This window comes from Myodes glareolus, chromosome 7 (assembly GCF_982192425.1).
Source record: "Myodes glareolus chromosome 7, mMyoGla1.1, whole genome shotgun sequence".
Classification (NCBI taxonomy): Eukaryota; Metazoa; Chordata; class Mammalia; order Rodentia; family Cricetidae; genus Myodes; species Myodes glareolus.
This window is the reverse complement of record NC_142032.1, coordinates 71914273-71932362: the sequence shown is the minus strand read 5'-3', so window position 1 is coordinate 71932362 and position 18090 is coordinate 71914273. Positions and strand designations below refer to the sequence as shown.

The 18090-nt window shown below is 50.3% G+C and overlaps 1 protein-coding gene across 4 annotated transcripts in view; it reads right to left on the bottom strand.

Annotated features, from left to right (window-relative positions):
* The window catches only part of Chst15 (carbohydrate sulfotransferase 15), an 85053-nt gene extending 71914 nt beyond the window's left edge, over positions 1 to 13139 (bottom strand). The window contains exon 1 of one of the 4 annotated variants that reach the window (XM_087908347.1): positions 13045 to 13139. The gene's annotated coding sequence lies outside the window, so the exon portion shown is untranslated. Of the gene's footprint in view, positions 1 to 10574; positions 10834 to 11320; positions 11461 to 13044 lie in introns of those variants that run through there. The other 3 variants (XM_087908344.1, XM_087908346.1, XM_087908345.1) reach the window with 3 other exon arrangements.
* Positions 13140 to 18090: the final 4951 nt, after the last annotated feature.

Genomic DNA, 18090 nt, shown 5'->3' with positions numbered 1-18090 from the left:
CATCCCGTAATGTAAAAATGCATCCATCCAAACTTCAGAAGTCCCTGTAGTCTCAAAGTTCCAACACTGTTCCAAAGTCCAAAGTACCTTTCGGGACTCTTGCACTCTCTTAACCAGGAGTCCTTCTAATAGCAAACACCAAGTAACATGTTTTAAATACACACTGGTGTGAAATAAACATTTCCATTCCAACAGAGAGGAACAGAGACACTGCAAGGAAAGACTAAGGCAAGACCAAAACCCAACAGGTCAAGACAAACAAACCCTGTAGCTTCATGTCTATCACCCAAGGATTTCATGGGAGTCATCTGGACTCTAACAGGCTTGAGCAACTTCACCCTTAAATCCTGTCACCTCTAACACATGCAGCCCCTGTGGTGTCGCTTAGGTTTCGCTCAGTGCCTGTAGCTTCCCCTTTCCTGGTAATGTAAAAACACCCCCGGTCTCCGCTGCAACTTGAGCTTCATCTCCACAGCTTCACAGGTAAACCACTCAGGAGCTCCACACTCAGAATGAGATTTTCCTCTGTGTTGCCTGTCCGTCCTTCACGGCAGTTTTCTGGGACACTGGTGCAAGCCTCCACTACCCCCAGGGCTCTTGAATTCTTCATGTTTGCAAAAATCGGCACAATTTGGACAAAGTCAAATTCTGCCAAAAGCTCAAAATGAAGCCTGGCTCCCAAGGACTTTTGGTTGCAGTGGCCCCAAGCGTATGGAGGGCTGCACCTGGGGAAACACCTCCCCAGGCAATCCTGCTGGAAGAGGCTTCATCTTCTTAAGTGATTTCTTCTCCCACTGGTTTACATTGTTATACCCTGGAGTCTTCCATAAGTGAGATCTTGTCTTCAAGGTACCATTTCTATTGTCCTGGGGCAAGAGCTGCAGTTTCTCTTGAATGTCACTAATCTCTTTAATAGTCCAGTCTGCTTGGTCAGGACCTGCCCTTGTCCGCAATCTTAAACAAAAACACAACCCTTTCCTGGCCAAACCGTTCCTTTTTCACATCTTTTTTTTTCTCCGCTTTGCTAAAAGCAGCGAGCATTAACCATGTCTTGACCTGACCGCTGTGTTGTCTTCAAATTTCCTCCACTAATAAGTCAGGCCATTTCTATTTCATTCAACCACACTCAAATTCTCAGAACAACGACAGAACAAGGCCAAGTTCCTTGCCAGAATGCAACATAAACAACCTCTTGCCCAGAGGGAATCTTTTTATCCCTCTCGTGAGCCTGACCTTTACCATCCACAATTTGTATTGGTGCTCTCATTTTTCAGACTCCCGTCAGAAGACCTACTAAGTTCTGCTTCACTAGTCTAGGGATTTTTAAACTGTCCACATTTCTCTTGTAAACCAGTTCTGAAGACCCACAAACCACATGGTCAGGTTTATCACAACCACAATCCCATTCTCAATACTGATTTCCTGGTGAAGTTTTCTCATTGTTACGACTAAATGCCTGACAGAAGAAACTTAAGGCGGAATTGGTTTGGATTCATGGCTCCGGGGCTACAACCAATCATGGCAGGAAAGGCTTTCTCAGCAGCTGCCAGAGTTTGTCACGTCTTGGTTGCCAATCAGCAAGCACAAGACGCAAGCCAGACTCAGAGACGGCCTAGAACCTCAAGTCCTACCTACAACCTTACATTCACCAGCTAGGAACCACATCCCAATGCTTCTACAACTTCCCTAACGGCACCACTAGCTTGGAACCACATGTCCAGACACACGAGTCTCTGGGGGACATTTCACACTCAGACTGAAGTACCACCGAAACATGCTTGATACGCTGGCTCCTTCGAACGGAGGCCGCCTGATAAAGAGGACAGAGACTGAGGGTTCCTCTGGGACCTTTGTGTGCCAGGCGAGGGTCCTCTTGCAGAAGGTCTGTGCTGAGAGTCTGCTCCAGGCTTTCCTCAGTATGACAGATTCACCTCTTCTGGTGGTTGTTCCTAAAATGGTGTTAATTACTGAGACTTGAGCCGCACAACACAGATTCTATGGACAGTGACAGTACCCATCTCCTCTTGTAATTTATGTGGCCACCCCCCCCCCCCGACCCGCAAGCCCTGCTCCTCTCTCTAGCTCGGGAAGGCCTTCGGTCATCCGTCCCTTCATCCCACGTCCTAGTTGGTGACCCTATGATGTGGATATAATCAGCTATGTTCCTCCTTCTGTCCATCTGTCTTATGTCAGTTTAATTTCTTGTAACCCAGTCAAGCATCCAGATGGACAAGGAAGACATTTTTCACCCTGCGACACTCTCCAGCCAGGACTAATTCAGAGGAAGTCCCAGAAGTGACCTTGCCCCCACGCAGGGCAGATGGTCGAGGCCAGTTCCCATCAGCCACTAGCCTTGAACCCGGAAAATAAGACAGGCCAGAAAGGCAAGCAAACATTTGATAGACCTGGGCTAGTCTCCAGAGGACGAACGAAAAGCCAAATTGCCCCCAAAGACGATGACAGAAGAAACTGTCACACAGAGTCCACAGTCCAACACCAACCCAGCAATGGGTCCACAAGGGTTCCAAGATGAGTCTCCTGGATGTCTTCCTAGAGCAATAAACACCTCTGAAATGACAAGCATGGTGAGACAACAAGGGGATCGACCAGGACCACTAAGCCAGCTCCTACCTAGATGAACAGGAAACAGAACCAGAAATCAGGGTTAGATGATGCCATAGGGCCTGGTCCCAAAGGTTGCTACTGTTCACTATAGCTCTCCAGCTCAAAGTACAGAAAGATCAGCCGTGCGTACCGAGACTCCCCGCCGGCAGCGCAGATTCGTCCAGGGCCACCACTTTCCAGGAGGCCTGGAGATTCCCTCATGCACACAAAGTAAACACGGTCGGGTATGTGTACATTTGGAAGACTCTTTATATAAACAGGTTCACAAATTGGAGGAGAAAAAATCCTCTGTAGACTAATAGTCTGATCTGGGGTTTAGAAATTACAGTCACTAAAAATATACACCACGACAAGCTTTCTATTTTTAATGTAAATATTTACATTCCAAACAAAGGATCCTGGGACCTTAAGACAGGCTATATGTTCCACGCACACAAAATGCTAACAGCCCCTGGCTCCTGCCTGAGTAGAGGACCCTTGTTTATATTCTTGGAACAGCAACCAAATCCCCATAACATTCTTCCCACAACTCTCAAGACGCACAAAAAAAAAGCAGTGATTGTTCTTAAAAATAACTGCTCCAAGATGATGCCAGGAGTCTAGCATCATTACACCAGGCTCTTCTAGAAGGTCACCAAGTGTCAACTCCTGGGTCGTGACACCAAATCCAGAATTCCTATCTTCTGGACATATACGAGCATCCTCCGGAGACTAGGACTCGACAGATCTTTGTAAACTGATGTACAGATTCAATACATGACAACCACTCTCTACTAGGAGCAGGGCCAGTCATGAGAAAGTGACAAGGGACATCCTCCTCGCTGTTAAGAGGCCCACTAGACCAGACAAAAAGACATTACACAGAAAGCCAGGCCACGGTACACATGGAAAAAACTCAAAACCGAGAAACACAACAGAGTAGACCTGTAGAGGAGGAACACTGCACATGGATGGGACAAGGAGGCGCATGACAGTGGCCGTCTGGGCTTCCTAATAGCAGTGATGCTAAGGCGACGGTTGGGACACAAGGAAGAACAGCCAGATTCAGGGGCTCCCCTTCTCGGTGGTGAGGGGACTTGGGTGCAGCCAAGTCTAGACTGACTGGCCAGAGAACTTGGCACAAAGACAGAACTCCACCCGGTAGACGTGCAGGCCAGTGGCAGGCATGCTGGATGCCAACAGCCCCGGTACTTGGAAGACCGAGACAGCATAGCACAAGTCCATCGGTTTGAGACCGACCTCAAGGACAGAGCAAGACAAAAAAGGAGAAACAGAGAGAGAAGGAGGCCCACTTCCAGTTGAGGGGCCAGGAAAGAAGGAAAGAAAAGCTCTCTGGTTAGCAGACAGCCATTACCTCCATCCAAGTGGACTGCATTCAGGTTAGAAAGTAGCCTTAAAGTCTGTGGTCAAAGCAGATAATAACACAGAATTGATACATCGCAAGCACATTATGGCCATCTTGCCCACCACATGCCCAAGAGATGACACAGACCAACCTATTACTGGATATTTGATCACACTGTGAACCCCAAGATTGCATTAATTAACTAAAATCAACCTTGAGGCAAGAGGCGGAGCTAGGATATAGTTGGCAGGAGGTAGCCTTCGAGAGTTAGAGAGAGTCTGGAAACCTGAGAGGGACATGCACAGGAAGTAGTGAGGAGAGACTTTTGAATTTGGCGGACTTTTGAGTTTGGGACAGCTAAGGGGAGCTCTCTTGTTGGACCGCTGGCTAAGAAGGAAGGTCAACTGGTTTCTTCTTGGCCTCTCTGAGCTAGCAGGTTTACCCCAGTATCTGACTCCTGAGTTTTTATTGGTAAAATAGAATGATAGAGACTTAGCGAAAAATTACATTCGGCTGCAGAGGCAGTGGCAGTTCCGGCAGGATGCCGAAGTCCCATCAGGCCTCGGCCTGAGCAGTGGGGCAGGGATTGCTGAGCCACAGTCAGCAGCTGAAACAGCAGTAGATTCAGGTGCAGCCGCTGTGCCTATGAAAGCAACATCCACTCTTCACCACGGACCAGACACTAAGCTCAGCACGTTGCTTCCTGCCTGCGAGAGGAGGCAGCATGTGGGACCTCTCCAGTGTCTATGCCGGGAAGTAGCTACACAGTCCCAAGAATACAGAAGACACAGATGGTCACTGCCTGCCTCACCTCTCCTGCTGCCTGCCCCAAGGAGGAAAGCGGCTTTGCAGAAGGGACCAAAGCTTCCCATGTGTGCAGACTGCTGGGTCCGTCAAACCCTGTTTCGTAATATACCTCGCCCACCATACTGGTTCAGCATACGTGCCAACCTCAGCTTCAGGTAGGAACAAAAGTCACATTTGAGCTCCACCAGAAAACTGACTGGATCTGAGGAGGATCCCTGAACTCCAGCTTGTACTGGTCATAATAAACCAGACACCAGGCAGCAGTTGTCACATGAGAAAGCTGTGATACATTCAGCCTTGTCTGGGGTCATGGGAACGAGATGGAAAACCACAGCGGGGACTTGAATCAGAATTGCCATGAAGCTGCCGGACGGGCTCTGCCGGGGACCTGAGGTGGCTTTTCTGAGTGTCTGGGGGGTCCAGCCCCTGAGCTAGGAGAATGCACTGTGCCCCTAAACATGCTGACCAGAAGTGCTGGCTTCTTCCAATCGGCTGAGCTCCCTCACAAGCATAGAAAGTGCAGGCATGCTCCAAGCCCCATTCATCAACAATGCGTCACTTCCCTCCTCCAGTCTCTTCCACTCTGAAATGCAGGGCTAGACCACGTGATAAAGGTGCCACGGGCCCGGTACCCCTAGGGTAGTTAGTTATGAGGGCACAGAAAAGCACAGCAATTCCATCCTGGCCCATCTTCCTCTTAGGTGGCTGTACCACTATCTTTTTGACCCCAGGGAACAAAATAGCCCAGCAGGCACATATCATTTCCAGAGAAAATGTGAAACCATCAGCCCCAGAACACTATAAGGAAAGCAGAATGGTGCCCAGCCTGTATCTAATTATCTGCCCGTGTTGGGGTATTTTCCAGACACCTGAGTGACTAGGCCGCCTGCTTCAGTGTCTCTACCGCAAACACAATTCTGGACAGTATCCAAGTTTCCATTTTTTTTTTTAATGACACCCTCTGCTTTTGAGGATCTGCCAGCCTTACTTTCTTCAGAAATCTAAAATGCCTGAACCAAGATGAGTTCTAGAAATGTAAACGAGGTGTCAGGAGCACCTTCCCTAGCCAGGAGCTCCCATCCACATCCATTCCCTCGTAGGTTCTTTCAGACTCAGAGAGGGGCTCAAGATGTGACATTCAAAGGCCAGCTACACCAGCCAGCACATTCTTTTCTTTCCGGAGAATGGCCTGGACTCTACTTCACTTAATGTGACAGCATCAAATAGACAGGCACCTACAGCCTACCTGCAAGACCAACTAAAAGGGGCAATGAGGGTACCCCTTTTTAGTGGGTACCCCATCCCCTCCCTGCACAGATGAGAAGATGGCTGGAAGAGTTAAAACCACAGCCTTGGGAACCCTCACTGGGACAAAGCAATAAGGGGCTCCCCCAGCTCTCTCTTTTTATCTCTCTCTCTCTCTCGTTTTTGTTTTTTTATCTTGCACGTGCTAGGCAAGTCCTCCACCACTGAACTACATTCCTAGCCAAGGCCTCAAGGTAGACTATAGTAGACAGAGGTCATGATGCTTTAAGGCAGTGACTCTCAACCTCCCTAATGTTGAAATCCCTTAGTACAAGTTCCTCACGTTGTAGTGACCCCCAACCATAAAATCATTTTGTTGCTACTTCCTACCTGTAATTTTGCTGCTGTTATGAATCATAATATAAATATCTGTTTTCTGATGATCTCAAGTGATCCCTGTGAAAGGGTCATTTGACCCCTTAAAGGGGTCACAACCCACACGTTGAGAACCGCTGCACTAAGGAACTATAGATACACGGTTTAGGGGTGCTATGCAGTTTTAGGCCTCAGAGATATTCCTCTATCATGTTAGGAGTTCTAGGAAAAAATAATGACACAAACCAATGCTCACTGAGTGCTATTTACCAGGCATTGTTCCCAGCACCTGGCAGGGACTTAACTCTTTTATAGGACACCTGGGCGAAATCATCCGAAGACTCCAATCTCCAAGGCACTCGCCAGACTCCCACTGCACGCTCCCAAGGCCCCCTCGAAGATGCCTGTCAGCCGCATTATGTAATTCTGACTTGCACAAGTTCTGCCTCGCCCACTAATCTCATTGCTGTGCAGGAACTGCGTGCTGAGAGCTGACTCTCTGCCCCCATGCACCTGGCCCAGGGCCACACCTAAAGGGAATGCATAAAAATTGCACGGAGCTGCTTTCAGCGATGGGGGGGAGGGCCTCCCCTCCTTGCTGCATCCCTGCAAATTCTGTAAAGGACAGAAACCGCTTCCCACTTGCCAACTCCTCTCCACTGTTAATTCCACTCACGGAAACAGTCTTCTCCTGGAGTGAGGACTGTCCCCTCCCCCGTTCACCCATCCTCCCAGGAATAACCAAAACCATGGGGAGGGTCTCCATTGCCCTTCCCTGGACCTCTAAGAGAGACTAAAGGATACATATATCTGTGGGACCTGCCTAGCACAGGGTCAGCTGTGAATGTACAGGGGCTCCTCGATTCTCGTGTTTTAGGAAAACAATTCCTATTGGCCACATCGACACAAACCCTTTTCTTCCTGGATATTAGGCTGGACAAACTAAGTACGTAACTGCCACCTTTATAGTCTCCTTGGGATGTGGAGAGCCGGGTCTTCGCATAGATCATTTTGTCGTAGTGTTTCCGAGGAGAAGCAGTCTCGGGGAACACACCGGACCCAATATGTAAGGACAATAAAGAAACCCACTGTGTAAGCTGAAACGCCTTGTCTCTGAATACTCCACCAGCTAAGAACAAACAAGATCTCTTTATTCCCAGCTGGAGGACCCAACTGCCTTTTGAAATAACTTAATATCCACGGTACCTGAGCCTCCGAATCTACAGCCCAGAAAATGACATGGGTTGCATTCTTATTCCCAGTGACTCACCAGTCACTTCTAAGGCATACACTACCGAAGACACATCTGCTTGGATGCATGACACTCCCGAGCCTGCTACAACTTTTGACAAAACAGTTTCTACCTTTAGAATTGAAAACATCTCTTCTCTCATACACATGGCCTTCCAATGGCATCTCTACATAACAGGGGCCAGCTGAGGCTCCAGGAAGGGGACAGGCTCAAGGGGTGTGGACAGAAGTGACAGCTGCCAACCCCAAAGAGGGTCCTCATCTGGGAGTTTGTAAGAGACCCAAGCCAGCATAGTGGCCATGAAGAGCCACCCACCCCAGGCTTTTCCCCTGTCCCGACAGCCAACCCCTCTCTTACACTGGCTTTGCCTCACTCTCACTCCGAGACCTGCACCTTAAGGATCATCTGTCCACCTGACACTGGCAGGCTTGTCTGCCTCTCCTATGAGAGAGCAGGGACTCTGTCTTATTCCCATGGCATCCCTAGGCACAGCTATGGGGTCTATTCAGTAAGCCAGCAGACAAGATGTTTTATGCGAAGCCTCACTGCCCTTGATGGGGGTGCATGGACTAGCTGTGGGGCCCAAGACACAAAGCACGTAGAGAAGCCTGGGCAGCCTCCTCTAGCTCTAGGCAAGACAAGCAGACATCAGTGTGTGAGCCCATGTGGACCATCACCTGTCTATACCGGTTTAGGTCTTCTCTGACACCTCAACACAGGACCACCACTACCACCACTGCCTCACCTCCATCATCCTTGGACTCCAGCCCATGCATCCATACCCAGGCTTAAGAACTGTTTTGAAATTAACAAGACCCATGGACTCTGCTTTTTCCCAACAGCTAGAGCTGAGTGGAGGTTTCCTGCTGTGTCACTCACCTGTTCAAGGTATCTATCTCTCTAAACAGCGCATGCGCGCGCACACACCCACCACCACCACCACCATGCAAATCTCCAGCATGTTCTCTGCAGTTTCAAAGCTTCCCAGCTCCTGGGGCCCAACTGATTAATTTGAGATTGTTCTTTTCAAGGCACTGAATAGGCACAATCCACTTGCCACTGGCCCAACCTTTCCCTCTTTTTCTGGCACCTTCCTGATGCCAGGATTGCTCTCTTGGGAATGGGGAAAAGTGGGGCCTCTATTCAGACGCAAGCGAAGACAAGGTGTAGAAGGAACAGTGGCCCTCACAGCAGCCACCGTTAACAGCACTAGATCCCTAGGTAGGACAGTGGCCCAGGTTTTGTATGCATCAGAGAAAAGCATGACAGACCAGCCTCTTCCAGCGTTGTGTTTCCTTCAGGAGATCCTAAGATAGTTCCTGGGGGAGTCAGACCTTGGGAAGAAGGTTGGACCAAAGTCTTCCTGTTCACCTATGCCCTAGTAGAGAAACAATGCAAGCCACTTCACCTCTCTTGAGGTGACAACAAAGGAAAAAAATTATCTTGAGTGTTTCTTTAGTTTGGAGGGAAGCACACTTGCTGGTAAAATCCAACCCAAAAAGCATTTTTATTCCCAGGCTACTTTGAACAAAACCATATGATGTGTGTGTGTTCACGTATCAGTCAACAGATCCTGGTTCAACTAACACTTGGTAAAAGCAGCAAATGCCATATCCTGAAGATAAGGTATTGATTTTGCAAGGAGGCAGCTGAGAGGAAAATTCTGGTGGAGAACAGAGGGACTTCAAGAGAAACTTTGGGAAAACCTCTAAGCTTCATCTCCCCTCGGGGCAACCACGGTGGAGGAGGATACAGATGTTCTCGGGAGGCCTATTGGTATGATCACTCCAATCACAGGAGGTGACCCACATCATTCAGTCAGGCATTGCAAAAGATGGGTGCAGTGAAAAGCTAGGCTTCAGTAACAGAGGCACCCCACGGGTCAGAAGTAGCAGTTGATAATGGGCAACCAACCTCAGGGAGTCACTGGCCCCAAGCCCTCACAAGGCTTTCCTGAACTTCATTCCTGAAAACGGTACTCAACACGGATGGAGTGAAGGAGTTCAGCAGATCTACTAGGAGTCGCAGGACAAGAAGCCCCCCCACCCCACCCCACCCCGCAGCAGGTGGTTCCAACCCCCAGGCTCGCCGCCACCAGCAAGAGCGCTTGTGGCGCCAATGTCCGGCCACCAGCCAGCAGCCTAGCAGCAGGCAACCCAGTCCCAACAGTGGGCTGCTCCAGCCGCTACTCCAGCAGCGTTGTCTGCCCTGAGGCTCAAGACAGGCAAGCAACGTGGACACTCAGATCGTGATGGAGCAGTCAAACAAGGGTGCGCGGGACCTTGGAATCCTAAACGTGGACACTGATGAGCGCAAGCCAGCCAATCAGTTCGCCCGAAGAAGAAATCAGGCGCTTCCCCAGCTCTCCATTCATTCCCTGCAAAGCCTGGCTCCCCTCGCCCCGGCGCCATCCGGAATCCCAAGGGGCTCCACCCGGCCAAGTGCGCCAAGACCTGCCACTAGCCACCACAACGCTCGCTTCCTCTCCACCGGCGCACACAGTTCCACCGATTAGTACGCCATCGCCAACCCCAGCTTCGCCCCCAAGTCCGGGCCGCTGCCTTCCCGGCTCCCGGCGGCAGTCGCAGCCGCCCCGCGGCCCGGTTCAGACAAGCCTCGTTCTACCCGCTGTTCCCCAGCTGGCCGGGGACACCACCAGACTCCTTAGTTAGGCCGCTTCGGGGAGTAGGAGACAGGGACGTAGGAAAAAGCGGAGAGTAAAAAAGTTCAGGCCTCTCCATCGGTTCTTCCCAGGCCTGTCCCCACAGTCCCTCCTCAGAAACCCTGGTCCTACAGACGCCAACACTTGAAACTGTTCCCCAAAACCCACACGTGTCTTCCCGCTGGGAGCCGTGTTGCAGCTAGAGCCCGGGTTTCCGAGGCGGCTCCCATCGGTACCAGAGACAGTGGTAGATGCCCACGTACCTGCCCCAGGCTGCGCCTGGAAACTTCCCCCAAAGTGTGCGGGGGAGGGGCATTGAGCACGGTTAGGAGAACCCCGGTCCCCAGTTCTGCCCGCGGCGAGCGAGCTCCAGAAAATCGCCGACCTGTCTGTCCATTGGTCCTATATCCAGCGGTCCTCCGTCCTCAGCTTCCAGGGCTGACTGTCTCAGGGTCGCGAGGATTCTGACTCCTTGGGGCGTTTCTGCGGGACAGCCAGCCGGTGCGTGCTCGGCGGCGTGCGTCCTCCGCCGGCCTCCAGCTGTCCACAGCGCCACCACGCCACCACCCGGTTCTCTGTCTAGGAGCTCGGGCCACATTCGCTCTGGCTAGGGAGGGGGCGTGTGAGCCCCGGCGCCTCCACCCGCAGTCGTTCCCGCAGGGCCCCCAAGCGCGCTGGGCACCCAGAGCGCGGCCAGGACCGAGCAGTGAAAGGGACGCCTCCTACTGGGGACTGCGCCTGGAGCGTGGAGGCCCGACCGAGGGGTGCGGGCCCAAACCTGCCAGAGCTCGGCGCGCTCCAAGTTCATTGTCTGCCTGGGCCGCCGCCGCCTCCACGCCTGGAGCACCGCGGGGAGTGAGGCTGCGCGCAGCCCCCGCCACCCGGATTCCCAGCTTCCAGTCCCGGCTAGCCGAAGCGGAACCCGCAGAGGGGCACCGGAACCCCGAACCAAACCTCCGCGCGCCGCTTCTCGCCGCCCCCAACCCTTCAGCCCGCACCCAACTTGTACCTGAAAAGCCCAAGACGAGCTCGGAAGCCTCTGCAGCTACGACTCCGCGGGAGCGCGCACCCAGCCCCGCGCCTAGCGCCCCGCATCCAGGGCGCATCAACCTGACTCCACGAGCGCTAGGAGGAAAAAGTTTGGGAGTGACTTGTAGATGGCGAATGAAACCTCTGAAGAGTACCCTCCCCCCCCCCCCCCCGCCCCATGTCGCGCTGACACACATCAGCTCGAGTCTGGAATGTGAGATCAAGGCGTGCGCGCCCCGCTGAGCGGTGGGTTTGGTCCCCGCCCCCTCGCCCAGCAAGTAAATACAGTTTGTGTGTTGCGGTAACTCTGAAAAGGCAAAACCGAAACCTGGTGTGTGTGACTGTGACCCAGGCTACCAGAGACAGTTTTAAGGAACTTGGCGGTTCAGAGGCAGCCCATACATTGGTATTCAAGGCCATTGACGCTGATGGTTTCGGCGCCCTCTGTTGTATTTTTGCATCCTACAAAGGCTGCCTAGCTCTTTAGCCTTGTAGGTCTGCTTCTTCTGAGAGGTAAGGCTCTGCAGGACACTGAGTACCACTGACTGCGGCAGTGGCCCACGAGGGGGTTGCTCCAAGGAAGGGCTCCAGTGGTCGCCCCCCGCCCCGTGCTGTGGGCTGAAGATGCAAATCAGTTAGTGTAAAGACACCTTAAACTCTGTGGAGCACCCAACCCAGACTCTGGGAACGGGATAGAAGCCACAGTCTGTTCCCATGGCCAGAGTCCAGCACCTTGTTTCTCGAAGCAATAGGGAAACCACTCTCTAAACTGTAGAATACTGGCACATGTAAGAAAGGTGTTTCTAGACAATGGGAGTCCCCCATCTCTCTTGCTGGAGGTTGCACCTCATGCCTTAGAAGCTACTGTCACCCTGAAGTCATAAACTTCTGGCTCAGCCTCCATGGCTACTGACTCAGAGGTCACAATCAGAGGATTATAACTGCAGATGGGAACCGTGAATGACAAGAGAGTTCTTCAAAACCCCTGTCTTGTTTTCCAACAAATACTGCCTCTTACATAAAAATCTGCAAAGAAAGATTAATGAAGCAATGAGGCTGGGCTCCCCCTCCCCTAGTCAGCAGACTGTATTGCTGTTTCCCGTGTAGACTCAGCCTAGCGATTTGGAGGTCTTTATTATTTTTTTTTAAACAAAAACCTTTTTTTCTAAAAATACAGTGAACTGGTTTTTGCAGAGTTCACAATTCCCAATAGATAATGATGCCATTTTTCATGGTCTTACACACGTTGTGGCTTTGGGGCTTATTTATTAGCTCCGGAGAAAAGACTGCCTTTCAGTAAGGTTTATATATTCGAGTAATTGCGCTGGGACACAGTGCAGGTTGCTGTTAAAGAGGGTGGGTTGTGCAGGCGCCTGCAAGCGGAGTCCTGGGCCAGGCAGCTGTCAGAGCAGGGTGTGCAGCCGGTTTAAGCAAACACAGGGAAGGTTCTTTGGAAACAGCAAGGAGGAAATCCCCTCCTGTAAGAGTGTGTGGAATATGATCCCCGGGCCACACGTATGGGGGCTTTCCAATACATGCCCGTTATGGAGATGGCGCTGGGCCCACCCAGATGACTTTCAAATTCAGGTGTCAGAAATCACAGCTGACATGGGAGCAAATTGTTTTTAAGTAAAATCCCTGCGCCGCTTTGATATGAGTTCCACCGGGACTTTCCAACAGTATTATACATGTTCCTGCGATTACCTGGAGAAGGATTTCTTTCTTTTCCTCTCTCAACGTTAACTTCAAAAAATTATCCAAGCGTTGCCTGTTATCCCAAAAGGCTCTGACAACATCCAAATACCCTGGGTGAGTAAAGAGAGGCAGTGAGGGATGGATGGATAGCAACGGGGAGAGACTAGTGCTGGTAGGCCTTTGGCAATTGATAAGAAACAAACACAGAAAGTTTAAGACAGTAAACGTGGTCTCCCCAGCATTCATTCCCAGGTTGTCATGATGGGGTGGGGGTTGGAGTTGTTGCCTGAGTTCAAATCCTCCTTCCAGCACCTACTAACTAATTCTGCTTGAGTCCCTTCTTTCTGAGCCGCTATTGGTCCATTGAGTTATTTATCCCAGCTCTTCAGTCTTCCACAGTGGTCACACCCGTACGTTTGCGTCACTATAACAAGATACCTGAAGCTGGCTAACACTAAAGAAAAGGGGCTTGTTTACCTCATGATCCTGGGGGCTCAAGAGCCAGTATTTGGCAGAGTTCTGTTTTTTTACTGGCAGTCTTCCAAAGTAGTTCAGACCATCACACAGCAGGGAGCCGTGTGCCTGTGTGTGTCTTTGGTCTGTCTTCCTTTTCTATAAAGCAAGTACCTAATCCCAGGACTTCCCACTCTGGTAACCTCATTTGATTCTGATCACCTCCCAGAGGCCCAACCTCCAAATACTAAAGTTGAAATTTCTCCTGATGTGTCACAAAGAGGATTACATTTCACCATATGCACATTTGGCTGACACACTTCTCAATGGTATAAGTGACATACATCTCCCCTGCCACCACCTCATGGAGAGCCGGCTGCTCCACTCGGCGACTTGACTTCTGCCTTTTTTTTGTGGGGGAGGACAATGAGATATTGGGGAACAACTAGGTCAGAGGCTGGAAGTGCTCTTGGGAGGCCAGGCTTGCTGTGTCCTATCCTAGTGGCCCACCTTATAAAGAGCATGTCTTAAATAGGAGCTTCGTCTTTCCGCAAGGCTCCAGAATGAACACCACGAAACAGACCTGAGTTCAGTTTACACCCTGGAGCCAAGTGATCCCAGCTCCGGCTGTACTCAGAGGCACGCCAGCTGGTGTATACACACACACATAAACAAGGTAGGGGGAAAAACGTTCCCCTGTTGTAAGCCGTTTTGTTGCACAGCGTTATTGTGGCAGTAGCTGACTGAGCCATTTACAGCAATGTGTTTATGGCAAAGCATATGCTAAGCACAGGGGTGGAAGTGATGGCTCAGTAGTTAAGGGCACTGACTGCTCTTACAGAGGACCTGGGCTCAGTTCCCAGCACCCATGTAATGGCTCAGAGCTATCTGTAGTTCCAGTTCCAGGACATCCAGTGCCCTCTTCTGGCCTCCACAGGCACTGTATGCACATGGTATACAGACATACTATATGCATAAATTAAAAAAAATGAATCTTTAGAAATAGAAAAGTGATAATCACAATTATCGGGCTATAGGAAACAAAGTAGCTATTATTAGTGAGCATCATTCTTGAAAGTTTTGTCCATAGTTGCCATATAATTGTTTAATCATGAATTAAATGAGTGATGATTATAACTTGACTAAAGATTTTATAAGGGACAGCACAAGGACATCAGAGCATTGTAAAAAGGATCCACTACCGCCCTTATAGTCACATTCATTCATTCTGGAAATATTCTCTGACCACCTACTGTGTGCCATACAATAGAATGACTGAGGGAGCCCCTGAGATAACTAAGGTCCATTCTCTTCCCAAAGGAACCTCCACAGACCCCCATGAGACAAGCAGTACTTTCCCATTCTGCATCCTTAAACCTACCCAACAAGCAATGCTACTTATGCCCATCCTTCACGCTGGAAGACTGAGGCTCAGAAACCAGTTGTGTAGAAGCACACCTGTTTGCTACATTCTGGTGCCAATGACACCAAGTTAATGGTGGGCAAACCCATTAGAACTGGGTTCCTGTCCCTTTCTAACCCTCAGTCATGCCAGGGCTTAGTAAACACAAGGCCCACAAGGCACAGATTCTGCTTCAGCTATGGAAAGGGCTTTGCCCAGGGTTCCTGAGGGTCCTAGAGGTCATTGCAGAGGCTCTCAAATTCATTCTGGCAGCCCTAGCTTCAGATTTCTGCAACGACCTGCTTCCCACCCTGTGACTTTGACAAATTTAGACTCCTCAGTAACCCGAAGTGCATTTCAATTTTTATAAATTTAGAAATCCTCTGGTTAGGCGGATCCCTCCCGCAGTAATGCATCCATTAAGTGTACTTTAAACCAATTTTGGTATGCTAATCCATCACAAATCGACGTGAAATTTGGGTTCTTGTGAAAATTTCCTACACCCGATCCAAACCCTCTACAGGATTTAGGATAGTAAGAGGTTCCTTAAAGCGGCAGGCTTGACTCGGCCCTGAGCGTTCAGGGGGAAGAAAGGCCAGAGCTGGTTTTAAACAAACATACACGTTCACGCACAAACTCTCTGTGATAATGGGAAGGGAGGGGCAGTTATTCCAAGAAAAAAATGCTGCCAGGTCATTAAGATTTCGGAACTCTTGGAGTGATGGTGTCACACATGTTACTGCATTCCCGGCCTATAGCCCAGTCTAGTACCACACACGCACACCCTAGAGGTGCTTGGCAAAGGGGCCTATTGGAGTCACCTGCTTGGATTGTGACCTGTCTCTGTGATTGTCCCCATTGCCTAAAACTCAGACCTTCTCTCCCCACCAGTGAAGCATGGGGATGCTGCAGGAACAATCCAAGTCGCTGAAGAAGAACCACGTGAGGGTAGGAGTGTGGTCGAGGAAGCCAGGGGAGAACACAAGCCCTGTAATTGGCAGCATAAAGAACCCAGGGGTGATAAACGAGACATAATGTCACTGTTATCACCACACAGGACTTGGTTGCTACTGATTGTTGAAGGGCAATGCCTATTAAGTAGATGTTTTTAGCTGCACAATAGACATTTTGCCAATAAGATCACGCTTACAGCCCGGAGCATTACACTTACTTGCTTCTGTCATACGATCTACAACCCACCCAACCGCAGAACTGAGCAGTTGACATGGTAAATGGTGAGCATCCTCACCTGCCCTGACTGTGAAATGCCGGTGCCTTCTAAATAAGCTTCATCCTTCTGGGGGAGGGTTTAAGGCAGTCAGATGTTACAAAGCAGTGCTTGGGAGGATAATGGGAATGACGCCCACAGGCAGGTGCTGGGAACTGACTGTGATGTGTCCTCCTTGTATCTCCTTAGGGATCGAACTCCCACCACCCTAGTTCTGCGATGCTATCACATGCACCTGCCTGGGGACCTTCAGGAGTGCCACTGTAGGTTCTGAAACTGTGTTGTGCCGGGCCAGTTAGCCCCCTTCCTGGTCGCGAGCCTGACTCATCGCAAAGTCCCTCAGGAGTTTTAAAATATAGAGTCCTGGGTCCTGATAGGTTCCATGTCACAGGCTCTCTCAGACCCAGTCCGTTCTCCCTTAGGGCTGTCTCTTAGTAACTTCTCCTACTAACTGTCCTTTTCCTCCCCTGACCCCTACTGACTGGTTCTTCCTTCATATACACCAGGATCTCCCCAAGCGTTATCTGGTCCTGTCAACCCTCTGGTCAAGACCTTTGACACTCATGTCTCAAGCCTCATGGCACCAATAAGACAACTGAGGTCTATACGGCCAGGTCAGAGCCAAGGCTCCCACAGCTGTGGGCCTTCCTCTTTTCTGGTTCCATCTCACATTAGCTTCTCGAGTTGATTCAGACAGGACTTCTGTGTCAAAGGCATCACAAAACACTGGTGTCCTTGTCCAGGAACCATTTCCTCTTTAGATGGATGTCAACTAAAGAAAAATTGGCCCCTGAGAAATCACTCTGATGAAATTAACACCCAGTGTCAGTGTGGCTTTGGCTGCGGGTGGGCATCTGGGAGGGGAAACATCCAGATCAAGCCCTTCTCCTGCTCCATCTCCATCCTACCAGGGCTTTTCTAGATGCAGCAGTTGTGCCAGAGAACAGCTGCAATCCCCCAGGCTCTGGTTTGAATCTCGTTTGCCCTGGCATCTCCGTCTCACATCCTTCCTTGGGATATGAATGTTAGGACTGCATGGTCCCTTGGGCTGTTACCTCTCCAAGTTGACATTAGCGTTTCTTGTTACCCACCTAGAGAAGTGAACATAAAGGGACTGGCTCACTATTTCTATTCAGTCTTTTATTACTATGCAACATGTCACCACCCTAGCCTTAGTGATGAGGAGCAATACCGTGCAATAGTCCGCAGGAGTCAAGAAAAGATGAGTACAGAGAGAACCCTTTCTCACTTGGGCTATCCTTCAATACATGCTCTCAACTGATTGGACGAAGCCCATCCACACGGAGGAGAACAATCATCCATGCTCAATCTGCTGATTCCAATGTCCGTGTCTTCCAAAAGAAGAAACACCCAGCATCCCATTGGTTGAGTATCTAGACATCTCAAGGCTCAGTCAAGTGTTACGTAAGATTTTGTCACTACAAGGGTCATTCAGCTTCTGGCTCAACTTCCTCTTCTGCATCGGGAAGTAAACCTGCTTTCTCACACACTTCCTCCTACACACACCCAGGAGTCCTAGGGCCCCACTCTATCCTTAGGGGCCCCTAGTCTGCAAAGACATACACAAACAAGGGCTAGAGTTGGTCACTGCCTTCTCTCTGGCTGCAGAGATCTTAGGCACCTGGCAAGGAGCTAGCCTAAAGAGAAGTCCCCAACCTCAGTCACTCCAGGTCCTGCAGGCCTTTGTTGTAGCCAGGACTTCCCGGTGCCATGATTTACACTTCCAACCCCACGTTCTATCAACACACTCACAGGGAAACATTCGTATCCTGGAATGCCGGTAGATAGAGTCGTGCAGCTGCTGGGGGTGGCTCTGTGATGGGGTATGGGAAGAGTTGGGGCATCAGGAAGCAAGCTGCTGGAGGGCTCAGGCTTCCAAGGCATCTCAAGTGCCACTTGCATTGTGCAGTAATCCACTATGAAAAGAGCTCAACAGCATCCATAGAGGATA